Source organism: Symsagittifera roscoffensis, chromosome 3 (genome assembly GCF_963678635.1).
Source record: "Symsagittifera roscoffensis chromosome 3, txSymRosc1.1, whole genome shotgun sequence".
NCBI classification, from domain to species: domain Eukaryota; kingdom Metazoa; phylum Xenacoelomorpha; order Acoela; family Convolutidae; genus Symsagittifera; species Symsagittifera roscoffensis.
This window is the reverse complement of record NC_087064.1, coordinates 21,349,429-21,364,103: the sequence shown is the minus strand read 5'-3', so window position 1 is coordinate 21,364,103 and position 14,675 is coordinate 21,349,429.

Genomic DNA, 14,675 nt, shown 5'->3' with positions numbered 1-14,675 from the left:
TAATGATCAGTTTAACTGTTTTTTTTAATTATTATAATTAGCAGGAACATCAAATCTGTTGAACAAACATATGAAAGGTACAAAATGCGTAGTTTTGTACAAATGACCAGTCTTATATGAATAAAGTCTTATTTCATTCAGCAACCTCTCAGCTAGATTTAAGCATAGTTTTAGCTACTATGCGTTTTGATTCAGATAGTCAGTACACTAAATACCAAATGGCCGAGCTCAAATTAGACCAAATCGTATCGCGTTTGCTAAATTTGAGGGAAAAATGAAAAAAAAAATCAATTTTTTTTACAGAAAAACTTGTCTAATTGTCTTTAGATGATACCCTCTAGTATATAACTTGGGATCGTATTTAAACTTTACATATAATATTTATCGATGCTTCACAATTATTCGCAATTCTGAGAGAAGCGATGAAGAAATATGCCAAAAAATGTAATTTTTAGATTTTTTTGATGATTACTGTAAATGATTTCTGCACCAAACACTCAATTTTTTTACCATTTTCTTACCATAACACTAAAACATTACGTCTTTAAAATTATGGATTCTATGCCATATTTTCATACACGGAAATTCTATTGCCAATGATTTTGCATGAACAGTTTTTACCCTATCTTAATACACAAAAGATTCGGACATCTTTACACCATCTTAATACATGAAAAGTTCGAGAACCAAAAAAACTAAAATTCAGGCGCTAAACTTTTTTGACACTTACCATCTAAAACTAGGTATAACCTATCTTAATACCTTGGGAAACCTGTTCCTCATTTTAATAAATTAACTTAAAGACCTTAAATTTCTATTACTTTTCCCAAAACAATGACAAATCTATATAAAATTCTAATACATCGAAAAATCGGGCGCCCAAAAACTGTCTGAAAGTTACTTATCTGAAACTTGGTATAATCCATCTAATAGATTAGGAAATATTTTTTTCTACTTTAATACATAGATGGGATGACCTTTTCCCTTATCTTAAAAAATATGGGGGTCGGATACCATCCCCACCTCATTTTTCTACTACTCGTGCTCATCTCTCAAAGTTAGGTTTTTTTGTGCCAAAAGCGCCTTCAGAAAATTTTTAGGTTCCATCACCAAAAAGGATATCTCAAAAAATACAAAAGGGGCCGGCATGGGGTCGAACACCTGAGGGAGAGAAAAATATAAGAAACACACATCGCCCTAAACCCTTTGAATCCCTTTTGAGCCAGAAAAATGCGCGCTATTCAGTTCGTGAAAAAACTCCAACTGCGACAAACTCTAATTGCTAATTTAATGTGCGCCAAAAATTAGCAGACTTAATTAATTAAAAATCATCATGACAAAACTGGCATAATTTGAGACTGTAAGAAAATCGTAATATATTCAGTTCAGATGTCCAAAATCTGAGAATAATTCAATTTTTGGCTAAAGTTCATCCGTTTCAAGTTGCGACTTGATCGAACTTCTTAAAAATGTTTGACTTTTTGGCACAAAAACATAAAAATTTAAAAGTTTGCAAGTCATTAGTCCTAATTTAAAGTCCAATGACAATGCATCCATTGCAAAAGTAGAAGGCATTGCTCAAACACAACTTAGGATATGATGTTTTAAAAATTTTCCGAGAAGACTGCCATATGTTTTATTACAAAGATTCATTAAGGCGAGTTAGTAATTATTGCGTGTTTTTAAATCAAGTTTCAGGACACACAAAGTAACAGCCTATGCAAAAATTTTGTTTTATATTTTCAAATATCATATCTTCATGAAAATGTCTAGCAATATGTCCAAGCAAAAACAACAACTGATAAACCAATGGATTTTTCTTTTTCGACCATTCAAGCGTAAACTCTTACATCTTTGGCTGCAGTTTCGAAAAGCTAAATTTAAAAGTTGTTTTACGGAAACAAAATGTTATGGTGATCACTAAAGACGTATTGCCTGGACTAATCAAAGTTTTGCTATCAAAATTTTTGCTGTTTACTGGACGAGTTGCACAGATTTTGCTGCCATAAAAACTTGTATAAATTCTCAGATATGCGCATTAAAATGAACAGGGTTTTTTTTTCCACTTTTTGGAGGTTTTTCAGAGGAAGAACCAACGAAGAGAAGTAATAGTGAAAAAATTCGAAAAAAAAAAATTGTTTTTTTTTTGGCGCGCTCTCCACTTTCAAAATTAGTGTTTTTTGGTGCCAAAGGCGTATTTCAAAACTTTTTAGGGTCCGTCGCCAAAAATATATATCTCAAAATACTACAAAGGGGGACCAGAAGGGGGTCGAGCCCCTGAGGGGCAGAGTGAAATGTAAGAAACACTCACCGCCCCAACTCCCCTAAATCGTTTTTGAGCCAATCAAATGCGCGCTATTCAATTCGACAAAATCTCAAACTGCGACAAATTCTTTTTGTTTATCTAATGTGCGCCAAAAATGAGCAGACTTTGCAAAACGAAACATTAATTAATTCAAAATGTTTTGACAAAAATGACTTAATTTGAGCCTGTAAAAAACTGATAACCAATTCAAAAACGTCAGAAATCTAAAAGAATTTCAAACTTTGGCTAATTTTCATCTAATAACTTGTCGGCACAAAAACGTAAGAATCAAAAAGTTAGCTTGTCTTTGTTCTAATTTAGTGTCATTCGATCAGGAGGCATCGATTGCATAAATAGACAGCTTTGCTTAAAATAAAATAAAACATATGCCGATGTCTTAAAGGTTTTTCAAGAAGGCTGCTATGTTTTTACGGTGCTATGTTTTTAAGTCATTAGGGCGAGTTAATGATTTTTGCGTACTCTCAAATCAATTTTCAGGACATCCAGTGCGAACTACTCTTTGTAGATTGTTCAAGCGTAAACTTTACATCATTGACTGCAGTTTCGACAAACCAAAATGAAAATTTATTGTATGGAAAAAATATGTTATCTTGATCACTGAATATGTATAACTAGACTAATCAAACTTTTAATATCAAAATTTTTGCTGTTTACTGAGAAAATATAAGAGCATTGCAAAAACTGATTATAGGTTAAACATTTTTTTAAACTATGAGTCCTTGGCATCAATATCTTCCAGACTATGTAAAAAATCCAGTCAAAAGTTCAGAAGCCCCAAACTAAAAGATATCTTCAAACTTAGATAAATGTCTTCCCCCAATCCTAGAAGAGTGGAGTATCATCAATAAAAGTTTTTGGTTGCGGAGTAGTGTAGGGTAGCATTTTAAGCAATCAGTCAATTGCTTTGGTCATTTGAAATCCGGTATCTTAAGCGTATTTAGTAATTTTAATGCCATAGTGCCATAAAATAAAGGTTCTTTGGTGTCAAACAATCAAAAAAATCCGAAAAAGTGAAAATCGCTTTGCATTAAATTTTAAAGATGAGATTTCGGAACGATGAGTTTTGGCTTCTGTGATGTTTCATTGTCTTTGAAAATTTTATGCTCCCATCTGTGATAAATTCGGAGCGACAAACTTCGTTTTTGTTTACACCAATTTTCATAGTGTTACTTCGTTCAGCAAATTCAACTTGTAGATTATATATAATGAAAAACTGTAAACTCCAGCTCATGGTCCTTGCTGTTCTTTTTACGGTAATATTCATCTCAAGGAATATTTTGAACATAAAAATACTTGAGCAGCTTAAGGGCGTTCAAAATTCAATCTTTTCACCGCAACTTCACTTTTTTATACATCGGTAAACACAATAAAAACTTTCGGTTTGAAAACTTTTCATTAATCAAATAATCAAACAAATAAAAACCTAAGAAGTTTATTCTAATTATTGTGAATATTTTGCAGCAATCCTTTGAAACTTTCATTTGGCCGTATGCGCCATCTCACGGAAAGTTTGAGTCTCAGAGTTTATCAATCATTAATGGTCACAATTCCCAAGATAGACCCTTCTACGTGCAGATCACGAGCAATGAGCAGGGGGAGGGATTCGTCTGTGGGGGGACTGTGATCGGTGAGAGATGGGTGCTGACTGCCGCTCACTGTATCCCAAAGTCAGGTTAGTGAATCTGATTTTAACATTATCAAAAATCCAGCTTGTAGCGATGAAAAAATGTTTAGATTTTTAACTGATATAAAAAAAAGAACCCACGATGCAAAAGTGAGTTTAGGATTTGCTCCTAGTCGTGCCCGAACATCCTTATATTTTCAGAAAACCTAGGCTGATTTGTCTGCCCAAAATTAAAAAAAGAGAAAAGAGTTCTCTGTGTGAAAACCCTGAGCCGAGTTCGTGCTTTCATTTAAACACTATCGCGACCGATTCACGGCACCTCATGTGTAAGCTATAGCGACATAAGGTTCAGATTGCGCGACTTTATATCTTGCCTAATGGGATATTCAATCAAATCGGACTTGATATTCGACGACTTGAGTAGCCTGTCATGACTACGGAATGTTGGTTGATTAATGACATCGTCGTGACTATAAACAGCAATTCTCGAAGCAGGAAGGAGTTGAACATATGATGTGAAGGAAAATGTTTTCAAAATATATAAGCCTGGACGTTTCACTTAAAAAAAAGGACATCATAGTTTGTGATTTATGTGACTTGGGACACTTCTGGAGTAAATTTGTTAGCTCTGTCACTCTTTGACAATTCGAAGGGAGATATGATCTGGCCCACCAGCGGATTTAGGGAGGGGGGAGAAGCGGACGTCTCAAACTCCCCCTCCCCCCTCAGGGATTCGACCCCCTGCCAACCCAAAAAATTCCCCCTTTGTACTAATTTGAGATATCAGTTTTAAGCTGAGTGACTTTAAGTTTTTTCTAAAAGCGCTTTCGACGGCATTACATAGCAATTATGAGAGGAAGCGCGCCAAAAAAAACCTAATTTTTTGGTCAAAATGTTCCAAAAAGGGCCTTTTCCGACCTGTTTTTTTTTGTAATTTTTCTGGGCGCAAGCAAATTTGACACATGGTCTGCTAGTGTTCTCGGAGCGCTCGAAAAATTGATTTGCTCGACCTGGAAAAAAATTCGACAAAATTGTCAACATTTTTTTGAAAATCCGCCCCACTCGAGAAAATCCTTGATCAAGCCTACCATCTTCCAAATATCAGTCTGTATTCTAAGGCTTCGATTATGATATCAATTATAAAAGTTTTAAGTCGTTATTTTTAATCAGAAAGCTCTCAGAGTCGAAAAAACAACCTCTAGTTTTTTGTGGAGTAAACTTGTTGGCTATCTCACTTTTTTACAATTCTTGTAATTTTTCGTTGTTTTATTTCGTTATATTTCGTTGTATACAACTCTTGTTGTATAAAATTTTTGTTATATTTCGAAAAATAATTATTTAGGTTTTTTTGTGAATTCCTGGATAATTTTCCGATGCACATCTATTTCAGGAGCAGTGTATGTTGCAGTAGGAGACTTCACAAGAGAAGAAACTACCAAAACGGTAATCAATACTTCGCAGGTCTTACCACACGAAGAGTGAGTTCTTTCAGATTAAATGTTTTTAATTTCTTGTTTTATACAGATTGAGTAACACAAGAATGAATGAAAATGAATGAAACAGTACGACAAGATCAGCAAAAATCTTGATAGTATGACAAATTTTTTCTAAGCATTTTTTGTGGCTTAAAGAACGCTCAAACAATTTTCGAAAATCAACGGCTCGCGAGATTACTTGGGGTAATCACCAGCACTGATTGTAGTTTTTTTGGTACTTTATGAGTACCTTTAATTCCGATATTTTTTTCCGTTCTCAGTTTGAGAATATTATAAAATCGTCGGTCAAAAACTGGTACCTGAAGTAGCTCGCAGCTCAAATTTTCTGCACCAGTTTGACGAAAGATAACGCAGAACAATTCTGCTCACAATTTGTCTCGCAATACTTTTGTAAAGAAAATATTCAGTGTTTTAAATCTGTTTTGAACAATCAAATAAATCAAGACAGAAGCAAAAGTGACATGGCCAAGATGAGAAAAGATCAAACCAAGCTCTTAACGATTCAAAAAAAAAAAACGCTGAAAATATTGCTTTTCATTATAAAATGTTCTTTTACTGGCTATTTAAAATATTTTTGCCTGCTGCTGTTGTTTTTTCTGATAGGTCAAAATTTGCAAAACTATTGCTGATTCGAGTCAAAGATGAATTGATTTTTATCTGTAAGTTTTCAAAAAATTTTACGTGTCAGAACACTTTGTTTTAAATGATGCACATTTCGTTTCTATTTGTTTCGCCAGAACAAATAAGCAGAAATGTTGAAAACTCTTTGAAACTTTTTTAAGCGGTGAGTAAGATGATGTATTTTGGTATCATTTTTTTGGTATCATTTTGAGTGATCGACATTATGCCACTGTTCCCGTTTTAATCCGGTCACTTACGTTAGGAGACACTACGGATTAGCGAGTGGTTTCGTTCGTCCAGCATTTAGTACTTGATAAAGAGTTTTTGGAGAATCAAATAAAACTGTTTTGGTTGTAAGTTAGATTTATAAAAAAAATTATATGTATTTTGTCTTTCAAATTAAGTTGAGTTCATTTGAACTATTCCGTTTTTTGACTTAAATTAGCTTAATAACATAAAACAATGCTAGTAGCACTTTCTTCTGAAAAAGGTAGCAATAAAAATTATAAACAAAATTATATTTTTAAAGGATTTTTTTTGGATCTGATCAAAAATTGAGGATTTTTTCAGGACAGAACAAACGAGATATATAATGTATATATAAAAAACCAAATATGTAGTTTTCTGAAATCAATTGATTGTTTCTTTCAACGTGAGTTGCTTCTTGGTTGAAACTTGAAAACATCAAATCTTACTTTGAAACGCGTTATGCCGGACTTTTATTCAACCTCTCAAACTCAAAAAATATTACCAAAATAGTCTTATTCAAAGTAGATTTTTTTTGATTTTTTTCTCAAATTTTTTTGTTGACTTTTGGTATCTTCAGATAACCTATTTTGCTTGGTACTAACAACAGTGTCATCTAGGCATTAATTGTTTTTGATTGTGTGTCTACACAATTGAAAACAATCTTAAAAGTGATGAACAAAAAAGGTCGGAAAAGTAAGCAATAAGAAACAACGTAGCTCAAAATTTCATATTTTTTTAATCTTTTTTATTAGCAAAAAAGGCTAAAGCGAAAATTGGCAAAAAACGGAAATTGTCATTAGCAGGAGAGTCTAGGTAAGGTCAAATGATAATGTCAGATCATTTGAACAAAATATTGATACTCAATTGAACTACCAGTAACGCAATTACGCGATTTACTCACGTTTTTGTTGATACCATGGTTACTGCCTAAAAGTGACGCGGCAAAATTGGCTTTTAAAAGTGTAATATTTAACAATGCGATTCAAAAAATGGGTTGAAGGTGGGTATCATGCCGTTTTGTGCTAACAACTTATTTGAGAGTAACTGCTCTCTCTTGTACTCGTCGCTTGTTTCTGGCTCTGCCAAACAATTCTTCAAGTTTTTCATTAACGAGTTTGAATATCAATTGGTTCTCGGAGTTTATAAACAGATAAAGTAGCAGGTACCTAAAATATGTCTGTATAGATTTTACATCAAATTAGTTTGATACAAAAATGAAGCTTAAAAATCAATTCTAATCATTTCTAGACAGATTCTTCGAACCCTTCTTGTCAACTTATTTTTGCTTTTTTTCCTACGGATTTCAGTAATAATAAAATTGGTCTTTTATAGATCATATCCAAATTTTCTAGACAATCAAATTATAGAAAATTAGATTAGTGAAATTAAAACTTAAACGTAATGCATTTCAATTGAATTTTTGTTCTAATGTTTGACCTCAAAATAAACTACTTATATTAGTAGAATCTTTTTTTCTGGACCAAAATTGAAATAATTATGTGTTATTTGCCTAACAAAGTTGCGCCTATAATGTTGATAAAAAAAATGAAAAATTTTTGCATAGTTTTACTTTTTATTACCGCGGGAACTCTTAATTTTGCACAATTTGAACGATAATCCCTTGTACAAACACAAAAGTTTGCAATAAAACCCCCTTCGAGTGACTCTTGATCTATGCTGAAGATTTTCTTGAGTACGCAAGTTTGCTCATGTTTAGAAACAAAAAGAGTAGTTATGATAACTCAGTTTTGTTGAGATTTTGATGATTTTCACTACCTTGCGAAAATCCATTTGAACCGATTTGAATGACTTCATGCAATGAAGTCATTTTTTTACCGTAAAAATCTATTTAATCAATTCTTTATTAGTTGATGTATATACATGGGATATCGTAAATAGATTTGTATACAGTGTATTATCTGCATGAAAATCGATTGAAATCATTATTTTCAACCTCAAGTTTGTCAGTGCGAGTATTTTAAAGCTTTTTAGTTGTATGCGTCAAGCAATTTAATATAATAAGTCTAGCGGTTTTTTTCCTTATTTTTTTTCTCTAGTTCTATTCACTCTGCTTTTTTTGGCTTTAGCCAGCATATTATATCAGTTGTCCAATTTTTGTTGAAATTATTTTTATTTTTTTCCTTTGCTTAATTCAAAAGGTTGTTTTGCCAGAGTAAAACTTTCAAAGGTGTATTCAAACATTTAATTAGTTTGCCAGAAGATATTTTATCCACATAAATCCCTTTTTGTAGCACTAAAATTATTCGAAGGTTTAAATAAAATAAAAAAAAAATTAAATTTTTTTTAATTTATAAGTTTTTTGAATAATTTTTATCGCAAGTATAGTTCTACAATTTTTTATGATGATATAATGGCACAAACAAGTATACGTTTTTCGCGTATCCACATTGCATTTGTAATTGTTAAGTTTTGAGCGCGGAGGTTTGCAATATGATATTGCCCTGATCAAAACAAAAGATGCGATTCCTCGTGAGAGAATACTTCCGCTCTGTGACAGCAGATACCCCCCTAACAGTGTGACACTGGGAGTTTGTGGGTTCGGGGCTACCAATATGTCATTCACAGAGGCTGGTATTCCACGCGCCCTCATGGAGACTTTTCTACATGAAGAAGAAAAAGAAAAGTATACTACAAACTCATATAACTTGATGAATGGAAGATGGCAAAGAGAATGGGAAAATATTTAGGAGGCACAAATTATATTATTACAACCACTATTTGAGATAATTTATAACATCCATCAAAGTCAGACTAAGTTTTTTTTTTGAAAAATCTAAATGGATGCTGAAAGTCGGAAAGTCTCATTTGACCCGCATTACTATAGCTTTTTTTGAGGTAGCCAACATAAGATTTCAACATTAGTTCCTAATGATAAGATGTCTAAATTTTGTATAGCCCGTTGTGCTCTGGGGACTATTTCATTTGCACTCACGGAAAACATGACGAGTTCCACTCTTCAATATGCAGTGGAGATTCTGGGGGGCCATTGTATGTGACGACAGTCTATGGACAGCCATACTGTTTGTATGGACTGGTCAGTTTCTTTATCTCTGATGAGACTTACAAGTGCAGTGGGACGTCTGGTTTCGTCAGTGTACCTCATTACGTCCAGTGGATTCGAGACATCATTTACGATTGATAAACAGCAGACATTCTGAAATGAAATGGTGCATCATTAATATCATATTCTTTTTGCTCTAACTTCGTGTAATGAAATATTCAACAAATTAAGAGCAAAAACTCTAATGCTTTGAACAACTGAATTTTTTTAATATGAAAATCTGAAAACGGTTGGCCAAAACTCTCTCAGTAAAGGCTGAAACAAACGCATTAGGGAAGCTATTAAAGACGACGAGATAGCTCGATTATGTAAAAAGCAAAATGTAACAACTAGTTACCAGTAAAATAAACTGCCCAAGTGGACAAACTTTATCAGAGCAGCCACGACCGACAAGTTAACCTATTCAATCATGAAATCCTTGAAACTTATTTGTTCGACAACAGAGAAGTTCAAATTTTTTCATTACGTCAACTAATGAGGAATCATTATCTTCCTAAATGAAAAAATTATTGATTTTTTTTTATAAATTCTAGATTTCGATCATTATTTATACTCTAGACGCAAAAAAACTTGTAAGTGCAAAACAGTTTATCTTTTTTCCTACTTTCCTGATATTGGTAAACAAAAAAGTTAAGTAGTTATGGTAACCTTATAATGAAAATTACTATTCATGATTTTTCGTAAATTAAGGGTGATTTAAAATTGCTAAGTTCGCGAATGTCTTATTTGAACTAACAATTCAATTAACTATTTATTTGATTAACTTTTCAAACTTTCTGCAAACGCTTAAGAAAAAGATAATTCCAATTGGTTTGAGAACATTTTTTTATGAGGCATAGTGGTTTGAATGTGGGACTACTTTGGCCAAGGTGGTAGAATTTATGATCTATTTTTCGCTTTTTTGCATATCGTTAGTTTAATAAAATACGGCTAAGAACTCATTCCAAACTGAAATGAGGGAAACTAATTGATTCTACTAACGCGTATCTAAATGAAAAACATATAGTATTGCTCCTAAATTTGTGCGAGGTAGAAGATTTGAAAAAAAAATTAATCAATTCAACTTGTTTTTTTTTCGAGTTTTTTTTCGGAAAATTTCTTCAGATTAAGATACTTTAGAGATTGTTCGAACGTTTGCAGTTTCCTATCTCATACGAGCAATTTTGTTTGATTGCAATATTATCAATGATTTTGTGAGCCTTACTTTTCATTTACAAACACAATATCATCAGTCGAGTCAAGTGGCGTCGGAGTTTGCATATGATTATGAATAGAAAATATATAATCGATTATTATAACAAACATGTTGAAATAAATTAAATTGACCTTAATTTTTGAAATCACATCCTCTTACTTTAAAAAAGTGTTTTAAAGGTTCAATTATTGTCATTTTGCCAAAAAAAAAAGAAAAAAAATTCCGGAAAAATATCTCATAGAAATTCCTTGAACAACAAACTGACAGAAACTTTGAAGAAGACAGCTGAGTACCACCGTTTAAAAATATCTACCCAATTTTGATACAATTCTCAGTAAATTTCTCGACCCTTCATGATGAGTAATCAAACATTTTGTCCGTCATAATGACTAAACACGTCATGATGACTAAAAAAAATCTTGTTCAAATGTTTTTTGCATTAAAAATTGACTTCCAACTGAACAAATTTTTTCTTTATTTTTTCCAGGTTTGCTGACTGAATAAAATGATAAAGATCTTGAACAATCAAAACGGCAGTTAAAAGTAATTTCAACTTTAGCTTATGGAAAATACAGACCAATATTTTTCATTGGGCCGCAGACTTGTGGCAAATACGGACCAATGAAAAAAAACATTCGACTCCAAACCAATGTTCTAAGGTAGAACTTTGGACAACACGGAACTTGAGGTCAGGCGACAATAACTAAATTGAGGTCAGCCATTAAAAACAAACTTACGTCGCTTCCAGTTTTATCTCAACTAATAAACAAGTTATTACGGTGTAAAATTTCACCACTACCAAGGTCCAGTCAACTGCACTCTTTTTTTGAAGTTGTAAAATTCCGAGCAAATAGGTTTATCTTCTTGTTTTTGGAAATAGTCGATCTAAATTTTAGCCACAACTTTTATTTACTGTAACTACAGAAAACAAAAAATTAGAAAAATGGTTGCCGGTTGCTGTGGAATAGCACAATAAATTTTGATCTTAAAAAAACAAAGTTTTGTGCAGCATGCGCCATTTTTTGACCGTGCTGTGAGAAAAAAAAACAGGAAAGTCTGGATTTTAGGCGAAATTGGTAGTTAATTTAAACTAGTTATATCAAACAACAGTTTTTTAACTTAAAATGAACAAAAAAGAATTCAAAAGTTTTCAAATTTTTTTCAATAGTTTTCGTGTTTTCTACATAAAGAGAGTAGAAACACACCCTTTTCACGCGTAAAAATTTTTGTATTCCTGTTCTAATTAAGCTCGCTTGCTTCATTCGGTCAAAATTAGACTAAAATTTTGAAAAAAAAATTACCAGTTTTGCCGACACTGAGAAAGACTTTAATGTAGTTTGAATCACGAGTAAACAATGTTAATTCTGATATATCAATGTGACTCAATTTGTTGTTTTTGTTGTACTTGACTTGGGGTGAAAATAAAAAAAAACATAAATAAAGTCAAACTAAGTTCGTCTTCACATTCAGATGTCAAAGCAATAAAACTTGGTAGTGTTATCCACAAAAAATATTCTTATATTGGCCTGCCCACGGTTACGACGCTTGAGAATGCTCGAAAAAAACGGCTCTCCCGTAAAAAAGAGGCACGCATTAGAGCAAATTTATTGTTTAATTTGAGTGTCACCTAAGAAGAAAAGAGCTCCTCAATTTTTGCTTCTTGTGCAAAACTCTAACAAATAAAAAACTAAAAAGCCCGGCATGAAATTTGATCACGAGAATTTTACCAGATGTATTCATACCTGAGAACTCTACTTCAAACAATGGTTTGACCAAATGAGAAAAACCTCCTAATTTCTCAAACTCCTCCTCACATTCAGATGTCGGAACAATTAGACATTGTGGTGATGCCTTCAAAAAATATACTCGAAACAGCCTGCCCACAGTAAATACGCTTGAGAAAGCTCGCGAAAACCATCTCTCCTGTAAAATTGAAGACACGCCCTAAAGCAGCTATATTGCTAAAACTGAGTTTAACGAAAGGAATATTTGCCTCTTCTGCAAAAATCTAACAAAAAATATAACTAATCAAAATATAAATTTGAATAAATGAGTAACTGATATTTTTAGCGTTATTTACCCAGAAGAAAAGCGCAGATGAAATCTAAGTCAAACGTGCTTGAAGGTATGTTTCTGTCAGAATACTTCATGATGACTAGACAAAGAATCTTGCAGCAAAAAGCATGAAATTTGAGCGAAGGAATCACGAGAATTTCAACACGTGTGTTTATACCAGAGAAATTTATCTACCTTAAACAATGGTTTGTTCATATGAGAAGTACCAAACTCTCAAAAACAGTCAATAATCCAATTTAGAACCCAGGAATAGCACTAAATTATCCGTCCGAAATCAGACAGAGCATTATGCAGACAAGGGTATTGATCATTAGTTACTCCATTAGAAAGTTCAATTCAGACGGTGTCACCCACTTGACATTTTTTTGCGTGTGAATTGATAGTAGCTATAAAACTAATGCAATTTATAGCACCCGCTGACGAAAAAAACGTAAAACTGTCTCACAAAATTGGCTTTTGTGGAACTCTGATGGTTACATTAAGTATTACAGAAAGAATCACCAGTATTATTATCAAATTTTTATCTATTCTCTTAACGCTAGATTCAAATTATCAAATTCTGAGAACACAGATTTCCTTAACGATTATAAATAGTCGATTTCAATTATAACATTTCAAAAACCATTTTACTAGAAACCCAATGAGAAAAAGTATAAGATCCGATATTACGCCAAGGAATAGCACAAACGTATCCGTGAGAAAATAGATAGCGTATACTTGTAGACAGTGGTAATGATCAGAAGTTACTTTGTTAGAATACCCAATCCAGTCGATCTCATTCAATTGCCGCTTTTCGCGTGTTCATTGATATTGGCATTGTTGAAACTGATGAAAAATGATAAATTTTATCTAAAGAGTGCTTTTTTTTGTTCTTGACTGATATTTTTTCTCCAATACATTGCATCAGTTTTCTTTTTGTTTTTCGTAAATACGTCCATACTTTATTTTAAACTTCATTTTTATTTGACATGTGACTTTTTGAGTTTCTATACGATAATTATTTAAAGTTTACCCTTAATAAAAGGACTAAAATAAAGTGTTTTTGAAACATCGGGTGTTGGACAAAAGATGTGAAAGTCCAAAAATACGCTCATTCAAATGTCTTATCTGATAAAAGCGAGCTTCAAATGTCATTCAATCTTTTTCATCTATTTTTCCAACTCTTTTTTTATCGCACTTTTTGTACTTCTAGCATAGAAACCTCACTGCAGCCTTCCTATCAGTAAGGCGCAAAATGTCTAAAAAATTTATGAAAGCTAGAAACTCTGTAACTACCAATTGGTCAATAAAGTTTCTGGAATCAGTAATTTTTTTTCTAAAATGAATTCTTAAACAGTGTCTGAAGCGCACGTTTATGCATGATGTCCTAGGTTTTCCCCCTTGACTAAAACTTCATACACAAGGTTTTAGTCAAGGGGGAAAGACCTAGGACATCATGCAAAAACGTGCGTTTTAGACCCGGTTTAAGAAATTATTTTAGAAAAAACAAATATCAGGCCATACAAACTCATTTCATGGTTCGAAAAAGTTATTCTCAAATTCAAATACGCGAAATTAACATTTTACTTTAAGCTTAATGAGAATTAAAAAAAACTAGGACTTAAATCCAATTTAGAACCCAGGAATAGCACTAACTCATCCGTCCGAAATCAGACAGCGCATTATGCAGACAAGGTTATTGATCATCAGTTACTCCCTTAGAAAGTTCAATTCAGACGGTGTGACCCACTTGACATTTTTTTGCGTGTGAATTGATGGTAGCTATAGAACTAATGCAATTTATATGAAAATGGCGTATTTTTGTTCCTGGCACAGTTTTTTTTCAATACATACCATTTAAAAAAAAAAAACTATTTTCATAATGGCGTCCATGTTTTGTTTAAAATTCCGTTTTTGGTTTCATTTGCTAACCTTAAATAATTCAAAATAAAACCGTAGAAAAATGAACTGAACTAAATCAATTTACGGAACGTGTGCTGTCGCACAGGAGATCCGAAAGTCAGAAA